This window comes from Adiantum capillus-veneris, chromosome 5 (genome assembly GCF_014529385.1).
Source record: "Adiantum capillus-veneris isolate H3 chromosome 5, ASM1452938v2, whole genome shotgun sequence".
Taxonomy (NCBI): Eukaryota; Viridiplantae; Streptophyta; class Polypodiopsida; order Polypodiales; family Pteridaceae; genus Adiantum; species Adiantum capillus-veneris.
In genome coordinates, this window is record NC_140935.1 from 25973794 (window position 1) to 25978121 (window position 4328).

Below are 4328 nucleotides of genomic sequence, written 5' to 3' on the forward strand. Positions count from 1 at the left end.
CTTGCATCCTTAGGTGATGGTCCCCTAATTGATGTTATGCATCCTTAGCTAACTTACTATACTACATAAGTGCAAGGGAGGAGGGTTGCTCAACAATATAAGTAAGCATATAAGTTAGAGGTAGGCCCTGAATAATTTCCTCTTATAAACTTATAAGTAGGGGGGGGGGGGGGGGGGGGGGGGGGGGGGGGGGGCACTATGTAATCATGTTAATGTATAACGTATGTTCAAAAGGAGGGGTTTTTAAATGCCAAAATTTTAGGTAATTTAACATAAATACATTAAAATAAAGGGTTTTTATATTCAATTTTGGGAAAATTCTCTACAATAAGGGGTCATTTTATTCATTCATGCATGTTAAAAGAGGGGTTTTTTTATTACTCCACAAACACACATTATATAGGGGGGTACTGAATTGTGAACCCCTCGAGGGGGTTAGAAACAACTTTCACTAGAGGGAGAAGAGGGAAAGGTGAAGAAGAAGAGGTCAAAGAATATTTCATGAAGTTCTTATGTTAAAGATCACGTTTTTTTCCTAATTTAGAGATAGACATACATGAGCATAGCTCTTTTGCCCTTGAGAAGACACATGAAATTTCGGTTAATGGTGCAAAAGATGCCTAGTGCATCAACATAATGATAGGCTTTAAGTCTCTTCCCAAAGGGCTGGTCCTGATCTTCTAGGGCCTCCACCACAATTCTTACTCGACGAGTCTGTACCCGCGTGCGGGTTGGTGCTAGGAGAGTCTCAGCATCCACTGTTACTATAGTTATAGTACTCCAATCAAGCCACATGAATAATGGATTGCACTTGCACAACAGAAGAGAGAGAGAGAGAGAGAGAGAGAGAGAGAGAGAGAGAGGAGGGGGACACTACACAAGGAAAGGCACAATTATACATATGAATAGCTTGAAAATAATGCTCAGAGAGTGCAAAGTAATGACCGTTTCATACAAACTTGTATATATACTAGAAGCCTAGAAACTAATCACACGTGACAATTAGTTTCTAGGCTTCTAGCACATGTACAAGTTTGCATGAAACCGTCATTGCTTTGCACTCCCTAAGCGTTTGCACCAAGATGCTCACAGATATAATTGTGCCTTTGCTTGTTTAGTGTCCCCCTCCCATCTCTTCTCTCTTTATCTTTTGTTGCGCAAGTGCAACCCATTCTTCATGTGGAATGGAGTACTATGGCTACAATAATAGGGATGTCAAGTCTCTCGCAATAGTGACCTGCAGCGGGCATAGAGTCACTAATTTAGACTTATGGTGGACAGCGTGGAAGGTTGTGATGAGCCCCTTGGAAAAAGACCTAAAGCCTATTAGCTTGTCAATGTGGTGAAGGAAAATTTTGCACCATTAAGCGTAACGTCCAGTGGCAACTTAGGGATAGAAGATCTATGCTCATGTATGCTTGTGTCTAAATTAGGGCAAAAACGTGATATTAAAGTCCCTACTATCTCAACATTTTGTGCTTACATGCCAAGTCACACATTCTCAAGACAGAGTTCACGAACTCCATAAAAAAGCAATAGAGTATGCCAGACATCACATTGTGTTTGTGAGTGTATGCAACCACTGTTGAAACATGGAGGATGCTGCAATTATAGTCCCATCATTTCTCTCCATGCCCTCCTCTATTTCTAGCCAAATCCACGGTGAAACATTTCACTTCTTTGGAGTTTATGATGGTCATGGTGACCCTCAGGAATGTAATGCAATATTGTGCCTCCTCTTATACATATATAGGACACTTTAACAGTTGTAGGATAACCGATGTACAAGCGCCCAATTTGGTAACCAAAGAATGCATGGAGTTTGGGTTAATGAGATGATTGCAATACATGATCACTTATTTGAGAAATGGGACGCATGTTTCCAATATTCCTTCAAGAAACTTGATGCAGATCTATGCGGCCTTTGTCCACATGGATCCAAGTGTGTGCACAAGGGAGGCGCAAGCAACACCAACACTTGTACACCCTTTGATTCCTGGGTCAGACAAAACCACATCAGTGGTGGCCGTGGTGGGGAAAAATTATATAGTGGTTGGCAATTGCAGTGATTCTTGCATTGTTTTGCACACAGGTTGCCAAATATTTCCATATTGCAAGATCACAAAGCTAACCATCCCAATGAAGTGGCTCACACACTATTGCAAAAAGAAAAGAGATCCTTAACAGAAAGCATAGAGACCCTGAGCAGGTGTCAGAGTGGCAACTCTCTCTTCAACATGGATGTGTTGATGTAGAAGGTTCACCTACTGAGGTTGTAGCTTCTCTCCTCACAAAGCTAGCCCTTGCTAAGGACTGTAAGGATAATATTGCTATCATCATGGTGGACCTTAAACATTTATAATCATGCTTTTGATGTGAACGATTGTCCGAGTTCTGTCAATACAGGCTTGATGATTTAAAGAACTCGGGCTAAACAAAAACCAGCATTTTCATTCAAGATTGTATCAATTAATATGATTTTTTGCTAGTGTTATTGCTCAGCCCTTGAAATGATGAGGTGAGTGGTTCTCCGTGATTAATACATGTAACATGCCGACGATATTATTCTAATGAGCTACAACTCTTAGTCATATGAATGAGAGATTATGGCTTGTACTTGTTAAGGCTTGTTTTGTGACTAGAGATGAGACCTCCCCGATAGGTCCAAGATGGGTCCTGATAGTAGGCCTTCCTGAAAGAAAATGCAGCTCCATAAGGTCACCTCAAATTGTTGCCCTTTTTTCAAGAGGTTTGTAGATCCTATTAAAGTCGACGATGCAAAAGTGTAGAGACCAAGGAGAGTGATGGGAAGAATACACACAAGAGAGAGAGAGAGAGAGAGAGAGAGAGAGAGAGAGAGAGAGAGAGAGAGAGAGAGAGAGAGAGAGAGAGAGAGAGAGAGAGAGAGAGAGAGAGAGAGAGAGAGAGAGAGAGAGAGATTGTTGAACCAATCAACCTTGGCAATGGATTGATGATAATACAATTGGGGCTATGTGTGCTTTATAGCCAGCTTAGTAAATTGCCCTACCTAGACTTTGACAAATAAGTGAAATAAATACCTAAAAGCCAAAATAAATATTGGGATCACATTGGGTAGTTCACTTGCGATGCCATAACTTTAACACCCTTTCTACAACTCATAGTGGACATAAACAGTGAGACCAAGGCGATGAAGAAGTTACCATGGACACCCAGTAGCTACTGCAGACTATTGGATACACCTAGGATTTGCTACCTCCAACTTTTTACCTTAGAAGAATGCCACCTTCAGCATCGATTTCCGTTTAGAAAATTCAAGTGTAGACCACACTACATCCAAGAATTTGATTTGTGAACTATAAACACATCACGTCCAAAACATTTTGAGACAATGAACTTTGAAACACATCATTTCCATAGTTTGACCAACAACAATGGAATGGTGCACTATCCATAGTGTTTTACGTCTAATTGGTTCCCTGCCAGATGCATGTGCCTTGAACTTTGACCCATGGGTTTAAACACCGATAACTTGAACTCCAACACAAAAGTCCAAATTATTTATAGGGAGCACTACTTGCCCCTCCTTGCCATTCATAAGCATCTCTTTGATTGAAGCTAGTGGTGGAAACTAACTCTTGACTAGAAATTTGGCATTTTGGCCACTATGGTTTCCACCATGTGTGCCATGTTGATCTCCTCTATCGTCTTTATTGCCATTATCTTTGTCCAGGTTGCCTTTACCTTTGTCTTTTTGTAAGGTACTGCTTCTGTCTTTGTATTCAAGCTCTCAAGCCAAACAAAGCATCGTGTCACATTTATAACAATGGGTTTCGGTCCTCATGGGTACTGAGGCAGGTAACTTAGAACTTGTACTACTATCCCTACCAAGCTTGCCTTTGCCTTTGTCCTCTAGAAAACTCGTGCATTTGCTTTTGGCTTCACAATCTCAAGCCAAACAAAGCGATAGATTCCTTTTGAACTTTATCTATGCATAGGCCGCTAGCTGGGTGTTGATTGATCTATTTCTCATAGCCAATAGTTGGTGTTGGTTCACTTTTTCCACCATTGATATCGAGCCCATACCTTTGCATTGCCTCTCGACTTAGCAAGGAAACATGCTCTCTTTGAGCGTTTGTATTTCAAAACGTCATTCAAATCGAAAGAAGAAACCACCATCCCTTGTCTTCACGGAGCTTAATAAATTATCCTCCTTGTCATTGGTTGCCAAAGTTCACTGCTTTTGCCTGCATCTCAAAAGATTTCTATAGTGTGGGCCTCCTTTCTTGAAGAATTTTAGAACGCCCTCTAAAAACACAAGCCTTGACTACTAGGATGTCATTGCCAAG

At 41.0% G+C, this 4328-nt stretch overlaps 1 pseudogene; it reads left to right on the top strand.

Moving 5' to 3' along the window:
* The first annotated feature begins 1184 nt into the window (after positions 1 to 1184).
* Positions 1185 to 2255, top strand: LOC147457039 (uncharacterized; annotated as a pseudogene).
* The last annotated feature ends 2073 nt before the right edge of the window (positions 2256 to 4328 follow it).